Genomic DNA, 19,911 nt, shown 5'->3' on the forward strand with positions numbered 1-19,911 from the left:
TTAGAAACCTAGGAATATCTTTCTACATCAAAAGAAGTATATTATTGATGTTTTGAAAAGATTTGGAATGTGGGACTGTCGGCCTATGTCTACACTAGAAACCAACTTACACAAGCTAAAAGAAGCAAGTACAACATCCACACTAGTTGATCCTACTTCATATAGATAGATAATTGGGTCCCTAATGTATCATGTAAATACTTGACCTGACATCTGCTATGTTGTGAATGCATTGAGTCAATTCATGTGTGAACCTTGTGAGATTCATCTTGTTGCTTTGAAGCATATATTAAGGTATCTCCAAGGTATTATTGGGTATGAACTTAAATATGAGAATACTAGCTTGGAGTTACATTGATATACTAATTTTGATTGGGCCGAAAGTGTGAAAGACCGAAAAAGCACATCAGGGATGTTGTTTCAGTTAAGGATTAGCTATGATTTCTTGGATATGCAAAAAGCAAGCTTCAGTTACTCAGAGTTATACTAAGGTAGAGTATATTGCAGCAACAATGGGAGCTAGAGAAGTAGTGTGGCTTCAGAAGTTGCTTTCTAACTTGTTTGGTGAGCCTATGAAACCTACCACTATTCACTTTGATAACCAAAGTTGTATCAAGTTATCTGTGAATTCAATATTTCATGATAGATCCAAGCATATAGAAATTCCTTACCATTATGTAAGAGACATGGTGGAAAGAAGAGCTATTCAGTTGGAATATATCAATACAGGTGATCAAACATCTGAAATTCTTACTAAGGCACTTCCTAAAGTGAAGGTTGATCATTTCACAAAGAAACTTGGCTTGGTTGAAATGTAAGTTAGCGAGATTGAGTCTCAAACTTTGTGAATTTGGTTTATTTAATAAAGATGTTTAAAGTGTAAACTCTTTTGTCATATGTGTGACTCTATGACTTATGGGCCTACCCTATGTTTAATATTAAAAGGAGACAACCTTTTATATTGAAATATTGATTTCAATAATATAAGGCGACGGCTTTAAATTATTAGATTACCATTATGATGAATATCATGTGACTTGATATTCTTGAAAATAATAATAGTTAAAAGAGCATATTGATGGATATCATGTGACTTGATATCTATTGAAGATCAATATGTTTAAACTCATGGTGGATATTATGTGACTTAATATCTATGGATATGCCATGATCCTTTATGGAGGATATCATGAGACTTGATATTGATGTACATACAAAATTGAAAGAATATCATGAAACTTGATTTTCTTAAAATATCTAGAGGATATTACTTCTTATAATGAGAAAAATTCATATGCACTTTGTCTTCCCTAGGTAAGAGGGAGTGTTGAAACATGTAGCTTCGGTTTAGACAATATCTCTAATAATATATATATATATATATATATATATATATATATATATATGATTTGAATATCAATATGTATATATGCACAAATATAATTTGCATTATTCATGATGATTGTAGTATTCAAAATCGACTATGCATATATTTATTGTGTTTATATTTGAGATTGATCTCAACCACCCTTGTATACGTATCGTTGCCGCCTGATATTGCAAGTATCAAAATTCATTAATGCGGGCAAATCAGAGGTAGTACGGATATCAAGTTTGAAGAAACATTTATCATATCTTTGCATTGCTATTATACATATTGTGGAGCACATCAGATCCTTCATTAGCAAGGATTGTACCTAAAATAAAAACCATATATTCATCAACATTGTCATTGAAATCTGTAATAAACTTTACAGAATGAACTATTTTTTAGACAACTAAATATTCATAAAGTTAATATTTTATTTATTTATTTTAATATATTATCTATACTATGCCTAGATTTTCAACTAGTTATTAAATTTAATCAATATTAAATTTTTGACTAATTATTAAATTTAATAAATATTAAGATTTCTACTTTTGATAAAATTATTTATAGATTACTTTTATGTGCTACTCTATAAATAATTACTTTTTTTGGTCAAATATAGATTAGCTGCTATTTTATGAAATTCATATGATACATTATCATTTTTTTGAACTTTTAATATATATTTTACTTTTTATTAAAAATAATAATTAACATACCATATATTTTATTTTCTTAAATATTTTTAGTTTTGTGTAAAGAAACATATCTATTTTACAAAATAATCTCTTATTTGTAAATGTTAAAACTAAACAAACATATAAAATTGATATAAAGAAATTTCATAGTCCTAAAATATAATATAACACATAATTCAATACTAATAATAATTTTATTATACATCTATTTTTATCTTTGATTTACAAATTTAAATTTAATTATGTTTAATCATTATAAATTTACTATAACATATTCTTTTTCAACAAATGATTAGTAGTGAATAAATTCATTTATTTATTTGTTTTTATTTTAAATATTAGTTAATAAAATATTAAAACTTAATTTATATTGATTTGATATATTTCTTTGTTTGATAAAAATAATTTAATTATATATATATATATATATATATATATATATATATATATATTGTAAAATTTATTTTTATTAGATAAATAAATTCAAATTTTAATATTCAAGAATCTCAAAATACTAAAAAATAACTTATTTTACTATTCAATACAAAGTTTGAATTAATGTAACTCTTTAAACAATATTCACAATGTAAAATAGAATAAAATGAAAATTAAGGTTACATACATATATACATATATGTGTGTGTGTGTATACACACACACACACACACACATATACATATATATGTATATGTAGATGTATATATACATACACACATATATATCTCTGTGTGTATGTATATATATACAGATATAGATATATGTGTATGTGCATGTATGTGTGTGTGTGTGTGTGTATGTGTATGTGTGTGTGTATTTATATGTATATGTATGTATGTATATGTATATATGTATATATATATTCTAAAATCATTATAGAAAATAAGATTATATGTTTGTGGACATTTACATAACATGATAAGTTTTCATTCATATCATGAGGATGCTTCTCATGACTATGTCATGCCATCCTACACAAAAGTCAATTTTATTAAAAATATTAAAACTCAATTCATATGTCCATTTGTTTTCAGCTGTTCATTTTAAATAAAATTATACATTTAGTGAAAAAAATATGTATGCAAAGATAAATGAATATTATTATTATTATTTAATATGGTTTCAACATATTTCTTTATTTAGTGTAAATTAAATTTTGATATATCTAAATTATATACATATACATATTTCTTATGATAATTTTTGTATACATATGCATACATATATTACTTTATATTTCATTGTGATTTTACTATGCATTTAACCTATGTATTTTCTCTTATTTTTCTTGCTATATATTATCTAAATTATTCAATAAATTATTTGATAGTTGTAAATACTAGGTTTTTAACTTCCTTAAGAAAACATCTAAAATGAAAATTGAATTTTATATTAAACAACAAGCACCATTATTATTATTAAATATGTTGAATTATGCAGTCTAGTTTATCATAAAAGTTTGACATGCGACTCCTTAAATTTAAGTTGGAATGTTTTTTATTATAAAACAACCAAAACTAGGGGTTGACCCTTTACAATAGTGGTGAAACAACCAACAGACAACCAAGACAACCACACAGACCCCCTAACAATTTATATAAAAAACATAAGTAACAACATAATAGTAATTAAAAGTACTGGAGTTCCTACTCTTAATACAAACAAAGTTTAAACAGTTAACAAAAGGCACGTAGGTGGTCATGGCATCATACCACCTACAACCTAGATCCAAGTTCAACAGATAAAACAAAATCATCACCAGAGGATGGAGAGTAAAAACCAACAGAGCACTAAAAAACACCAGGCACTAAGAGGCCACTAACTGACATATTTTTTCTTTCCTTTCCCAGCCAGGAGAACTTTGGCTTAGTCTTCAATGAGGAAGTTATAGAGTAGCTTCGAGTCCTCCTTCCCAAGGCCCTCCTCCTCCAACCCATGAGCTAGAAGTTGGAGAGTGGTCGTAGTCGCATGAGTTACAGTGAACTTTGAGAAGAGGGTGAAGCCCTCCTCCAGTGCATTGCACCTGTCCTTTAACTCTTGGAGGTCTTTACGAGTAACAATCCCATCCTCTGTAGTACCTAGGTTTAGAGCCCTGCTACAATTTGCCAGAGAATTCCTTTTGTCATGCACATTTAGATTTAAGTTGGAATGTTCCTTTTCATGTTGTCATAAATTTATTCCCCTTCTTTTTCTATTTCAAAATAAATAAATATTAAAATGATTAATAACAATGTTAGCACTTGCATAGGAATATCCTAAAAATAAGCTATACGTTGGCTGGTAGACAAAATGAATAGCTGCATAGACCTTGCTATAAGCTTTCAAATTTAAGAAAATCAAGGTCTTATAAAAAAAATTCAATTTCTACCTAGAATTAATTTTTAACAAAAATATAAAATTAAAATATTTAACAAATGACAAATGGAAAAAACAATATTCCTAAACTTTATCCCCTTCTTTTTTCACTCTGGTTAAAAAGTAAGAGCTTAAACCGACCTCATGAACGTCTTAGAACTAATAGCATATTGCCTTCCATGTAACTACTAGAAGGAATCTGTTGAACAAATAGGAGGTGAAATATGCAAGGATAACAGAAATTTAAATTTATGCGTTGCTGAAGCTTCCGCTGGTATACAAATTACGGGATTATAATTTTGAAGTGCTTTGTTTTTTGGCATATTTCATTTCATCATCGTCAATCGCATTGTTTTTGTAAAGTTTTCATCCGAAACGGTGTTCGGTTCTTCTTTGCATTGCAGTGGACAACCATTGAATGGAAATGTGATCGCTCATTAGGGTCAGATTGATTTTTATGTTTTTTCCAATATATATGTCAACGTGTGTTTGCTGATTTTTTCTATGATTATCTAATTTAGATTTTTTTGATGTTGTTTCCCTTTTAAGGTATCATATGCTATATGATGATTGCGAAATGTATGGCGGCTGAGCTGTGTGTCATAATATTAATGGCTAATTAATGGAGATTGAGGTTACAGGTTGCCTTTAATATGGTGTAGATAACCTTTGCCTCACTCTTAATATTTTAAAGCACAATTCGGGCTTCAATGCATCTCATTTAGTCCATTATCATGCTCTTGTATGCCTAGAAATTTTGAAGTGACATTGGTGTTAAGGAAGGATGCCCTCTATCTCCTACCTTCTTTGGGCTATACATTGATAAACTAGAAACTTGGTTAGATTTGGTAGGGTATGTGGTGAAACTTTCTTTGTATGCTGATGATCTTATTTTGATATTAAAAACAGCTCAAGGGTTAAGCGATCATTTAGGGGCCTTAGAGAAATTTTACTAGGAAGTTGGGATGTAGGTGTATATTACTGAAACCAAAGTCACAATTTTCTCGTTAAGGAGAAAGAAAAATATATTACATTCCATTTCGAAGGCAGCTCACTAGAAATCATGAAAGTGTACTAATACCTTGGGATTGTTTTCCATTATAAACTCAATTGGGAGAATTGTAGAGCAAAAAAGATTCAAGGGGGTTGGAAAGCTTCAGTTCTACATCAGAATAGATGCAGGTCAGCGAAACTATGGGACTCGAAGACCAAAAAGACTCTTTTTGGTTTGCTGGTCATGCCGATGATTCTTTATGGCTACGAGGTGTGGGGACAGCATGTCAAAATGTGGACGGAGACAAATAGAGAGAATTCAAAAACACTTAATCACAAGCAATCTCAAAGTCAAAACTTTTGTACCCTATGAAATTCGTTTGGCAGAGGTCGGGGCTTTTCTGTTAGAGGCTTCAATGATAATTCAATTACTAAGCTTTTTAAAGAAGATCAAAAACATGCATGATCACCGCTGGCCAAAAATTGTGAAGGGAGAGGCTCTTAAACATAGGAAGAAAACTTGGATGGGCAAAACATTAAGTGGATGGATAAATGGAACATCAAGGTGCATGAGGGACCAAACACAAATGTAGGCATGATGTTTTTTGTCAGAGAGAGGTTTCCGAGTGCCATCTGGAATAATAACATTAGTAGTAAAAAAACTTATTACATTTAAGAATTCAACCCAACTAGGGAACATGGTGAGAATAAATACCTTGGGGCTGCTATTAAAGGAAAGGCAAGGTTGTTAGTGGCACAATTGAGAATGGGATCTCATCACCTCAGCTGTGAGATGAGTAGATGGAAGAGACCCAAAGAGGCTTGGGAGGAGAGAACTTGCATGTTTTGTAGGACGAGAGCAATTGAAACGGAATGACATTTTCTCTCGAAATGCACAACATACGACAACCTCCAAACTTATTATGATGTCATCCTAAAGGCGAACAACATGCATAGCTTATTTAAAGTTGACAAGATCAAGCAAACTGCTAGATTTTTGGTTAACATCCATATCAAAAGATTGAAAATGGAAAGGAATATGGAAATTGCTTAGTGTTGCGATCTTTTGGTCCCTTAGAATGCTTTGGTCTTGTGGACGCCATTAAAATCATTCATTCATTCATCCACCAAAACTTCTCTGCATTTCTGTTGGAATTTTAGGATTGCCATATGTCAACGCGAGGGAATGAACCGACATTTTATTATTAGGTGGAATATTAACCTTAAGTTGTGTCTCATTGTTAATATTCTTAAGCTCATGTGAAACTTAGATGCGTCCTAGTAAGTCCAGGGTTAGGCTCGGTTATGCCTTTTAATTGTTACACCAGAACCTCTCGACATTAGTGCTGGAATAATGACCGCTTCATTGCAATCTGGGGCTATGAACCAGTGTTGCATTTCTACTACACAATACACAAATTTGTGTAAGAACCCCTGCAGGGTCTACACCTGTCCAACTGGCACTGCTAGAAGATGTTTTTAGAAATTTGTATTTTTTTTTGTTTTTGGGTTTTATGCTGTTGTTGAGCTTTTTCAATATATCATAACAATGCATGAAAAAAAAATCACTATTGCAAAACACTGCACAAGTATTTCAATTTTATTGACTATGCCATGGGATTGAAATACAGCTTCATTCCTCAATACTAGAAATGAAACTATCAAAAATGAAGGAACCTGATATATATTCACAACCTTGAATTCCTTATTCCAAATTGATAGCTGCTTTCAATGTTGGAAGGTTTTCTCTAGGCAGCTAAGTCTGTGATCAAATTGTTGTTTCAAACCCTACATGTGCCATCCAAAGCACTTGTTGTCACCTTTTAAAGCTCATTTGGCTTCTCTACAAGAGTGCAATTGATATACCCCAAACGCTGATCCCAGAGGTTGTGATTTGACTTTTTGCTCTTTTACTTCTCTGCAACTAATCTGAATGAAAATTATGGCGAGTACCTCCAATTTCATCAAAATTTGTCACAATCATGACCTTTGAATGAAGCCATAGCTAGTAGCAATACTTGATGGGTCTTTCATCATCTCTAATTGCAATAATCTTTGAAAATTCCATTCGTCCAGCCTTCCAGGTATGAATCTTTGAAACCCTTGTCTCCAATTTTCTCTTCACAAAGTTTAATAAACACAAATGCATGGAATGGATCACTTTTGGCTTTATATAATTCTCATAGACAAATCGACCATGAGTTTGCGGCCTTACACTTCAAATAACGTAAAATCTTATTTGCTTTTAGTGAAGTTTGAATAGGATATTAGGCGCCAAATTCAAACTCATAAAATACTCATTAAATGAACTTGGCACCAAAAACTATATAATAAGCCATTAATTTTGTTATTTATTAAGTAGAACTTAATAAATTATAAATAATAATGAAATTAGCTTATAAAATTTCTCAAAGTGGTCAACTCTGAATCTAGATGTCCAAACACCTAACTGCCCTACCAAAAATGGTTACTGGCCAAAATTGACTTACTATAAATAGTACGTCCCTGAATGAAAGCATCGTCAACAATACCAAATGTCAACATTGGCACCAATCTATTCAAGCGCCCCGCTAAAGATATTCCTGAAATAGACATTTACTATAAATAAGTGTGCCATACTGATCCAAATGAAGAGCAATTTTGAACACTCTTACACTCTGAATCAGGGTGAAGTCCCCAATGTCATGTAGCCAATGCATGCCAACACAATGTCTAACTCACCCATGTTGACTATATAGAAAGCAGCTTGTAACTTATAGTCATCAAACAAAAGAGTGAGATTGCAAATGTGTTTAGTGCACGCATGGGTATAATTATTTGCCCTCTGATATATAATCCAACAAAGTCCTCTACTTGAAATCTACACCTACTGACAAACTCCTCATCAATGAAGTTATGTGTAGCCCCAATGTCAAACATAGCAGTGCATCGCTGTCCATTCACTAATCTTCTGATCCTAAAAGCAGATGGAAGTCGTACAGTGATGGATAATGCTATCAGAGATAGTTTGGCGCCACGAACAAACTCCTAAGAGACTTTCCAAGCCTCATAGACATCTGAGACAGCTGGCTGATGTGAATTTTCAGACTCATCATCATCATAGTATACCCACATAAAATGGCTAGCCTTGCCCCTAGGCTTTAATGAAAAAGTGTGGTCACGATCACAGGGCTCTTCACACCAATAACACAGCTGTCTCTTTTGCAAATCCTCACGGGTTGCCTCATCATGTCTTGCTACTGATTTCTTTTTTTGATCAACAACCAATGAGTGATCCTCATTTGAAGGTAGGGTTGTGGGTTTAGGCTAAATTTGTCTAATAGGAGCTCTTGGCCTTTTTAACGACCCCATATAGGAAAGATAGATCAAAGGCCTTAAGCCAACCTCTCCGTGGGTTCGGAAGACTCTCAATAAATAGCATGACCAAATGTTTCCGTCACATTAGGAACCATCATGCCAAGCCTCTGAAATTCATTAACAAAAGAATCCAAGCTGCCCACCCGTCTAAGCTGAGCAAGATCCTTGAAGTAATTCGGATCCTTTCTGTCAAAATGCTCAATCAATCTGTCAGAGAACTCGTGGTAAGAGGTAATGAGATTGTGCTACTTGGCAACCATTCCATGATGCCACCACTCGTGGGCTGCCCCATCCAGATCTGAAGATGCAAATTTTTATGGAGTTCACCTTTGTTATAGGCCTAAGAGTTAGGAAGGTATCACTTTATCGATCTAGGCTTGAGCTATGACCTTCCCACTGCCATCAAACATTGGAAGAGATAGCTTGTTAGAGGCAAACTTCAGATCAACATACTGATTTCTTATTCTTCTCTCCTACCTAGGTTTGCTGTACTCTCTCCACTAAGTCATAAATCTATTAAATGGTAGGCGATCCGTAACTCTTTGAGGCAATGCATTCTACTTGTCATGCATGGCCGACATATCATCAACAAGAGCTCTACCTTCTTCTTCCTCTATACTCCCTACCTTAAGATTGTTCCTCAAGAACATGGGATGTATAGGTCTGTCTGTCCCTGTAGGAGCTCCTCTCACTCAAGGGTTCCCAACTGCACTGTTGAAATTATAGCTGCGATTGAGATCAGTTCGACAAACTTCATTGCCTTCTTTCATCCTTTGTTATCACAAATTTCAGTATGGGAGATTGCTTGTATTGGCTCTAATTCAGTTCTAGTTCTCCATATCCGTCCTTTCATATGTTCGATGCTCAAGTCATCATTTATTTTCCTGTTCATCATGATTTCATGTTTATTGAATCAAGTGTCTTTGCTTTGCTATTTTATCCTTGTTACTATGCATACCTTTATTGTTGTTGTTAGGATTCTTTTATGATATTGCTATGCAATCTTTCAAGTCTATCGTTGTTTGCTTCTCACATGGCATCAGTTGCTTATGATTGTCGGTGGACATTATTTTGGGGCTTCAGTTCCTTTGATTATTACCGTGTTCTTTCTTCCCTCGCTTCTTGTTATCGTTGGGTGTATTGGCAATTAATGGGAACATTCATTTGAGTGTTTCGGTTAGCATGTCTTTGTGGTGGTGGATGTGTGTAATGGTTGAAGACCTTTTGTCTTCCATCTCTCTTCATCAACTTGTTGTATTCATTATGCACAGTGGCTTTTACTCTGTCTGGGCAAGAGACATATCACTTTTGATATATAGTTTTTCTGAGTTTAATATACCATTGGTGAGATATATACTTTCAGGCACGTGTTTATGGAGTAGTCCATTAGGTTATGATAATTTTTAAGAGAAACAATTTGTTATCAGTGTTCTTGTTACTCTGCATATTAGGGGCATAGTTATAAGTTGTTATATTTTAGAGAATTGTATCTTTGTGAAGGATCATTTTGTCCCATAATTTATTTCTGATCATTGAGCTATCAGTATATGTTGAAGGCATGTGACGAATCAGAAATTTGTAATAAGTGTTTGCAAATCTAATAAACATACTATCTTTGGCAAGATGGGTTGTTTCCCTTAGAGAGGAGGTTTTTTCTCAGGATAAAATTCCTTAGTGTTATTTTTCTGAGTTTAATATACCATTGGTGAGATATATACTTTTGGGCACATGTTTATGGAGTAGTGCATTAGGTTTTGACAATACTTAAGAGAAACAATTTGTTATCAGTACTCTGATGATCATTTGTTACTCTGCATATTAGAGGCATAGTTATAAGTTGTTAGATTTTAGAGAATCGTATCTTTGTGAAGAATCACATTGTCGCATAATTTATTTCTGATCATTGAGCTATCAGTATATGTTGAAGGCATGTGAGGAATCAGAAATTTGTAGTAAGTGTTTGCAAACCTAATAAAGATACTATCTTTGGCAGGATGGGTTGCTTCCCTTAGAGAGGAGATTTTTTCTCAGGATAAAATTCCTTCGTGTTATTTGTTTCCGAGTATTTGATTTTATTTGTTACTTTTATCTATATATTTATGGTTCAAAATTAACATGGTATCAAATTGGGTTTGAGAAACTCGATCCAAATTCAAAAGTTTCTTGCTATCTATGTCTTTTGCTTCTCCTTCAGTTGTCCATTTTCAGTATGTGACAATGGTGAATGGTTTGAAAACTGAACATAGATTAGATGGCTCTTCAAATTTCTCTTCACCAAGGTTTAGAGTCTTTATTGCACTTGAAGAGAATGACCTTCTGGATTATGTTAATTATGATGTTGCAGAGCCATCTGAAGATGCTGAAAGAAATCATTGGAAAAAGAATAAGATTATGCCTAAGAAGATTATGATCTATTCAGTTAGGGCCTGTTTGTTTGTCGGCATAGGAATAGAAAATTAGAATAGGAATGGAAATGTGGAATGGGAATGGAAAAGGGCGTTCCCATTCTTGTTTGTTTCGCTTGGTATTTGATTGGAATAGGTTATTCCCTTGTTTGGTTGTACAAAATTAGAATTGGAATACAGTTAAGTTTATATTTTAATATATATATAATATATTTTAATATAGTATTATATTTGGTTAATTATTTCAACTTATTATAAAGAAAATAATTTATTTTTTTCATTCTATTTGAAATTAATTTATGTGAGTAGATATGAACATAAAAATATTATACACAATAATATAATTGTGAAATTTGTAAAATTTGATCTGAATTTGATTTTTAAATTCATTTAATATATTTTATTTGTTTCACTATATTATTATATTTGGTTAATTATTTCAATTTATTGTAAAGAATTTTTTCCTTTATTCTATTTGAAATTAATTTATGTCAAACATTTTTTAATGAATAGATACAAACATAAAAATATATACACAATAATATAATTGTGAAATTAGTTAAATTTGCTCATCCTGATCCGAATTTGATGAATTGAGTTGTACGTCAATTTGATTTTTAAATTCATTTAATATATTTTATTTGTTTCACTATATTATTATATTTGGTTAATTATTTCAATTTATTGGAAATTTTTTTTTTTTTTTTTTCATTCTATTTTATTAAATGAAAATAATAAGAAATTAATTTATTTCAACATTTAAAAAAAAAATAGATATAAACATAAAAATGTTATACAAATAATATACATTTGAAATTACTAAAATTTGCTCATCGTTTAATACAAAATCATATAAAAGGTTTAGTCTCCATGATTCTTTACAACAAAATGGTCATTTCATTACTAAAATTAGGATCACCATCACCAATAGTGTGTTTATAAAAAATATAACAGAATTAAGTCTACGTTGAATGCAATTTCGGCATTCGCCATAGAACCAATCTCCCTAGCAGTTGTCTCCCACACAATGCACAACTTGCAACCCTTCCTATCTTCTTCTATAGATTTTGCGGTGCTTGATGTAGATGAGTCTTCTTTGACCCACTGAAAGAAATTGCAGCCATTGTGGCCCTGCATTCGAAAAGTAAAGTAGGGCTTGCCACAATAATAAAATAAAAAAGATTAGTAACAACCTTTCTTTTATCCGGACAACAGAAAAACTTACGCCCAAGATTATCCTCTGTACGTGACGTCTTTATTACGAGAGGTCCAACACCACATCAACACAGCAACAAAGTTGACAAATCCATTGACCTTGTATAGAATAATGAACATGGAACAGCCATCAGGCATATGAACATGGAACAGCCATCAGCTATATTGGCTATCTTCAAAGTTATTTGGCTGCCTAGTCTTATTGTTGGGCCATTTCCCATTATAAATATTAGATATCAAAGATTGTAGGTGTAATGTCCAAATCAAGGTCTTCATTTGCTATGTTAGGATCTGTTCTGTTTTGTAGTATCTTTGTACTAGAGATATAAATCTCTCTGGGTCATTATGGACTATAACACTACAAAGTTAACACACATGACAACTACTATCCTCATCTTTTCTTCTTGTAAATAGTTGATTCAAACTACAAAACTAACATCAATTTATTAGATCAGTAGGAAAAATACACTACGCTGATGAATGCTTTGTTTATATCAGATTCATTCATAAGAAAGTGGACAGTATAAGTGACAAAACATACTCATTGCGTTCTCTCTCCATATACATATATATAAAACATTAGACTATATTTAATAAAACCTCCATAGAAAATATTGGTTTTTTGAGTCTCTCTATACTAACAATACAAATGTTATTGCAGGCAATATATGGTATGGAGCTCCTGGATTAATGATTACGTATTATTACTCCTATTTTTTTTTTCCTTTTCCCATAGATAGATACTATGTCTATATGGCTGGCCGCCCATTATTACATTTAGAAGTACAGCACCTCTGTTTTGTCTGAATGAGACATGCCTATTAAATTGACTAGTGACTATGAATTTAATGGTAGGTGAAGGGATAAAATTTCAACTTCCAATGCAGCTTGACTTTTACTAAGTAGACAGGCACATAAATCGTGATGCCTATATTCTTCCCTTTTGATTACTGTGCATGGGTTTAATGTGTGAAGATTATCCTCATCTGGCTATGAACATTTTTTACTTCATAATAAATGAAATCTATAGGCACTAAAATTCATACAGCACTTTATCGTATGAAAGCCACCACTTTCATCAATATGGTACAAAAGCTTGTATACTGTTTCCCCAATCTATCATGTGACTTTCCAGTATTAAATGCCATAGTAACATAAGTTCAGTTTTTCCCCTTCTACATAAAATGCTGGATAAACGTCCACTATTTGGTCTGGACCTGATTGTATGGAATCTAAATTAAGTAGCCACAGCAAACAACTTTTTGAATCCCAGATATAAAATCCAATTGATCCGACTCATATTATATCTAGCGAATCCTAATTACAAAACATTGCACGAAATTTGATAACATTTTCTCAAACATTTTCTCAAACATTTTCTCAAACAGCATTTTCTCAAACAGCGGGGTAATAACATTTTCCTTTCTAATAAATTCATGAAATTCTAAACAAGCATATAAATACTGCACCTTAAAAATGTTATTAAAATTTCAATCATATAAGTTGCAAAATCTCCCAAACAATCCCAATGATACATGGCACAAATAATAGCAGCATTCAAAAATCTGATCATGCAAACAAGTTATAATTTCGAAAAATCTGATCATGCAAAAGTGTGATAAAGTAAAAATGGAAACACAAACTAAACATGGAATGTCATGTTGGAAAATCACTACAACCCTCCAAATTTATATCGGACATACTCTTCTTTCTCCTCTGGACTCATCTCTAAGAACCCCCAAGCTTTTGTAGGTTCTGAAGTAAAAGTGTCATAAGCGACAATCATAGTTTGTCGACTAAGTCCAGGTATAGCCTTGAGGGCTACAAATGCGGCTGATATATCTTGCTTCGTTTCTCCTTTACCAACTTTTACTATTTGAGACCCCCTCATACCTTCCCATATATCTTGTATGCTTTCACATATCACATCTAAAGAAGAAGCAATGCTTGCCTTCCTCTTCTTCGTCCTCCTCGATGATGATGGTGTGGAAGCATTCTGTCTAACAGATTTACTAGAATCATTCGTCCCAACGAACCCTTCCTCAAATTCGGGAGTGCCATCCATAGGTGTAGTGAAGCCCCCATCATTGTCAAGATCAGCCGCCTCATCGAAAAGGTGCCCATCTTCATTCTCTTGGGCTGTTGCAGCTGTACTTCCATCCGCAATGTCATTCCCAACAATGATTGATAAGTCATTGTAATAGAAGAATGGTTGCCTCTTGTACACCCTAGCATTCTTGAAGTCCTTTCGCTACATGAAGGCAAATAAGGTATTAGATATTTATCTTTCATTAGTAACTTATCTTATAAACATTGTGTAGAGTACATTACTTTTAACAACTCTTCCCATACAACATCATCAGTGTCCACACACTGAGTAGTTTCATTCCATGCGAAGCTGCTCATATTTCTCAACTCTGTCATCATTCGATAAGCTTGCTTCCATGTTTTCAATTTATTCTTGAAGTTGTCTCTTACAAGATTCATCTTCATATCCAAATTGAACCTCCTTTCAATGCTGCTCCAAGCTTCTTTCCAAAACCCCCCTTCTCCTTTTCTTCCTAATGTGACTTGCTCAAGGAGTATATTGAGCAATTTTCGTTCCATATCTCAAGTCCAAACAACTTTCACATTTTTAGGTGTGGAAGCAACAACAGTGATATGAAGCCCCTCATCAATGCTCATCAGGAGATTGGTGAATGACATTTTCAGCAATTATCAGCTGGAAAACAACAGTTTAGATGCACAAAACAAATGAAAACAGGTTTATGTGTTTAAATCAAAATTGAGCATACATAAAAACACATGGCTGTTAATGCACATCTAAACTCCAAAGGGCTAAAAAATCAGGAGAAACAGATCCAATTAACAAGTTTGACTAGTTGAGCTTTACTGAACTTTTAAACCTAGTTAACAAATGGCATTAAATTGTCAAATACGAATTAAGCAGCATAGATACCTGCACATTACTAACGTTAAAACGAAGGACACAAATGGTTGCATCAACAACCCAAAGTATAGAATAACATCATAACACTCAAAGCTACCTTTAGTTGGGGACTCTTGATTGGAAGATTTTGGAGAGATCAAATACTAAGCTAGAGAGATGAAAAGATATCAAGCTGAAAAAAAAAGTTTTACAGCGGTTTGATAAAAATGATCATGTTTATGACCATGGGAGTTGATTAAGGTACAACCTGATACTGTGGAAGGTACAACGAAATGGGTTATGATTCTGAGTAAGTTTGATAGAGAATGTGGATCAGAAATATATAAAAAGTTAAGTATGTGGTAAGAGGTGTGTTACTTTTATCACAACGTGGGGTCCTGTTTAGACCCCACACTAATACAGCAAAGATAGTATTCTATACAATTCATCCTTGTGGTTATTCACACATGTACAAATTTGGGAGATAATATTATTAATCATGATTAGACAGGTGCAAATTGAGATTCATGGTGATCTCAACCTTAATGCGTGTAAAAACTATATATCACAAGCTACTCACATCTAAATATACATAGATTTAAATTTTATTTCTTGCAACGCAAAGATGACCAAAAGGAACGTGATGGACAGGGTTCAATCCAATTCAGTTGTTAGATAATAATACAAATTTGTAAATTCAGCATTGCATATTATCATGGTAAATTCAAGTGAAAAGTTAACTAAATTGGAAGTACGTTTTGCACAATAGAGTGTTGTACATTACCAGGAGCTCATATTTGTAGTATTAAAGGCATGTTTGTCTCCGTATCATCAAACCATGTACAACAAGTTTCAAATTATGCTAAAATCTTCTAACCATTAGACAATTCTCCAGTCTATCATTTTCCAAATGAAAAAAAGTCATCTCCTAAAACAACTTTCTTATTAATCTGAAATCCTATAAAGCATGCTAAAATCTTCAAAGCATTTCACAAGCAAAGCTCAATATCCCCACACTTTATCAAATTCCACATCAAAGAAACCCATAGACACAATGCAAAATAAAATCCAGCTCATCAAAACGCATAGGAAATATATTTTTTACCAGTTTTTAACAGAAGCTCCAGCTCTATGCTCTCCTGAGCGACCTGCTAAGTGAATATCCACATAATATAACATTTTATCAAAAGCATACACATTTCATATATCAATTTCTTCACAGACTGTTAAAGATGTTCTGTTATATTTTATTCTTTCCTCACCAGAGAAATTTCTTGAGGAGAGGACATTTTACTTGACAAATTATAGTGATTCATGTGAGGTTTTGGTGAGCCTGAGAAATGGTGAAGGCTTCATTTTAGTAGGCTGGCTGGTGAAAAGTGGAAAGCAAGAGTGTTATGTGAAAATGAATTAAAACAAAATGGCGGCAGCTTAACAACACATGGGTAGCTCTAAATCTGGAGCTCTAAATTAGAATTAGTTTAACAACAAATGAGTAGCTTGAAATCTGTAGTTCATCCTAGTCTAAATTAGAGTTAGTTTAACAACATATGGGTAGCTCTAAATTTGGAGCTCTATATTAGAATTAGTTTAACAAGAAATGGGTAGCTCTAAATCTGTAGTTCATTCTAGTCTAAATTAGAGTTACTTTAACAACACATGGGCAGCTCTAAATCTGTAGTTCATTCTAGTCTAAATGAGAGTTAGTTTAACAACACATGGGTAGCTCTAAATCTGTCTTTTATGTTCAGAGACTAACTAGAGATGGAAATTTGATAGCAGTAAAGAAACTTTATGCCAAATCTACACAAGGCAAAACAGAGTTTATGAATGAAGTGAAATGGCTGGCAAATGTTCAGCACAGAGACCTTGCAAGGTTGCTAGGATGTTGCATGGAGAAAAATGAAAGGTTGCTTGTGTACTAGTATTATCCCAACAAAAGTTTGGACAACTTTCTCTTTGTAAGTTATCATAATATCTTAATTTGCCTTGGATAGATGAAGAGATGACTAATGTGTTAACAATAGGAATAACAAATCTAGAGAAATGCAAAATCATTCATAGAGATATAAAGGCAAACAACATTATGCTTGATCACAAACTCAATCCAAAAATAGTCGACTTTGGCTTAGCAAGATTTTTCTCTCAAATCTTCATATAAATATATATTAAACACAACAAATGTCAAGGCAATTTAAGCAGATCCATACTGTATGTCATGGTAAATTTGCTTTCCTCTATTTAATTGCAAATAAATGTTCATGTTCTGTGTTACGATTAAGTGTGAGAGTTGTAGTCTTCCCACATTCTTTGAGTTATTTCATCTCAAAATTTTGTCCAATCATCTCTATCTTGTTGACTCATCCCATAAGTCTCAAGAATTGGCACATTTATTGGAGCACGACCATCATCGTCTTCTAATTCCACTTCGAGTGGAACATCGTCCTCCACCGTAATGAAATTGTTTAGTATGGTGCATGCTAATACAATCCTTGTTTGGGTTGTGATATTATAGGATGTCGCATGCTTTAGGATAGGAAACCGTTGCTTCAAAATACCAAATGTACGCTTTATTACATTCCTAAGAGAGGAGTGTCGGTGGTTATATAACTCTTCAGGATTGCTAATCGGGTTCGCTCTACAAAACTCTTTTAGGTGGTAATGAGTACAGTGATATGGAGCAAGAAACCTAGGTACATTTGGGTATCTGGCATCAACTAAATAAAATTTCCCTACACAAATAGAAAAAACGTTATAGTCAAAATATATCATAGAAGTTTAGATATCATAGAATCATATAAAATATGAATTAATATACCAGGAGGAACCACAAGTGGATCCGCTCTAGAGAGAGTTGAAGCAAGCACCCGACTATCTACAACAAACCCTTCCAAACTAGCAAGAACGTATTGAAACTTATGGTCAAACAAACAAACACCTAAAACATTCTGTGACAAGTTGCCCTTTCTATTGCGATATTTTGCTTGGTCTTCCACTTCAAAGGTAACTAGCACATGGGTTCCATCAAGTGCACCAATACAATCCTGTAAAAATAAATAGTATTATCAAATACATATTAAAATTATTGATTCTATAGCAAAGAAATACATGTCATTACGATGTTTACCTTGAAGAAAGGATCATAACGGCCCTTCCCAGTGATTGCCAGAGGAGTGTTTGGAGCAGGGGGTAACAGATAGTCTTTATGTAATGCTAAGATAACCTTCAAGACCTTGTGGAAGTATCGACTCACTGTCTCTCCTGAGTGACCAAAGTTATGGCCAATCTTACGATTCCTTAAATTGTGGCCAAGTGTATGCAAGAACATCACAAGTTGTTCTTCTAATGTTATGTTTACTGTATCTTGAATGCTCCCTTTTTCTCTTAGGATTGCAGCCAAGCAAAAGAAGGCTACTCTAGACATGCGTATTTGGTCATGGCAATTTGTGTGATTAGAATGGATAATGCGCTTATAAAAAGGACACGCAGCTCTTCTTCGCTTACGCCCTTGCCTTATACCTTCTTCGTGAGATGCCACTATGTACACAACAAGGGTTGCAAGCAAAACAACAAGCAAGCGCATGACCTTCAACCTCCTAACAATGGCTCCTTGAACTTGAACATCATCATTAGAATCCATAAAATACCTACAACCACAATATGGACTACATATTTCAGAAATATATAACACAAACAGAGAAAGATTATGACAGTAAGGAAGCATAGTTTCTTCTCCCAACATCCAACATCCACTATAACTTATTCTAAGATGGAAGGTAAAACTATGCATTTACAAAACAAACATCTCACTCCAATTATCTATCTTCTAAAAAATAGACATCTCACTCCAGTTATACAATGTTCCTACACTAGTTAGTATAAATGCATTTGAGGACAACGCGTACAAAGTAATGAAAGCTCACAAAATTGGTGTACAGGATTGGAATGAAAACATCTACACTGTCCCTACATGTAATGTCCCCTTTCTAGCATTCATAGCATGATGTTGTCCTTGGCCTATTTCCCCACAGTCCCGTAGGCTAACTAGGACATTAAAGGGGCTTAGAGGCCATTTGGCCTAGACAGTTTCAGTTGCAGGTCTTTCTGAGGGGTTCTAAGGCAACTTTGGGCATACTTACTATTTATAGTAAGTCATCTTGGATATGGCCGGACATTCAGTCACAGTGGTATGTCGATGGTAATTGTTTAAAATCGACAGGAAGACTTATTTATCATTGATAAGATTTGTTATGCATTGATAAAGCCATTTTATAAAGTTAAATTTGAATATTTAACTTTATTAATGCATAGACTATAGTTTGTGGGAAATATTTAAATTAAAAGAGTTCCCTTTATTTTTATAACACATTGGAGACATAAGGTACATAAAGGGAGTTATGTTTTATCCCACATTGAGAAAATGAAAGATTGGGCTCTTGTGAGAACACTATAAAAGAAATGGAAGAGCTTTCTTTTTGTATGCTTGGATGAAGATTAATGTTATGTTGCTGGATATCTGATTATCGGGCTTGGAGGACGGAATCCCTCTTTGCTAGCATTCTCTTCGCTGTTGGAAGACACAGTCAGGAG

The 19,911-nt window shown here is 33.2% G+C and overlaps 1 long non-coding RNA gene across 1 annotated transcript in view; it reads left to right on the top strand.

The window, feature by feature from the left end:
* The first annotated feature begins 4,558 nt into the window (after nt 1-4,558).
* Nucleotides 4,559-19,911, top strand: part of LOC149531108 (uncharacterized) — a 122,227-nt gene continuing 106,874 nt past the window's right edge. The window contains exon 1 of the long non-coding RNA XR_016358824.1: nt 4,559-4,696. This is a non-coding gene — a long non-coding RNA (uncharacterized LOC149531108). The remainder of the gene's footprint in view (nt 4,697-19,911) is intronic.

The sequence above is a fragment of the Cupressus sempervirens genome, chromosome 11 (genome assembly GCF_028749045.1).
Source record: "Cupressus sempervirens isolate cs-2001-9-10 chromosome 11, ASM2874904v1, whole genome shotgun sequence".
Taxonomy (NCBI): domain Eukaryota; kingdom Viridiplantae; phylum Streptophyta; class Pinopsida; order Cupressales; family Cupressaceae; genus Cupressus; species Cupressus sempervirens.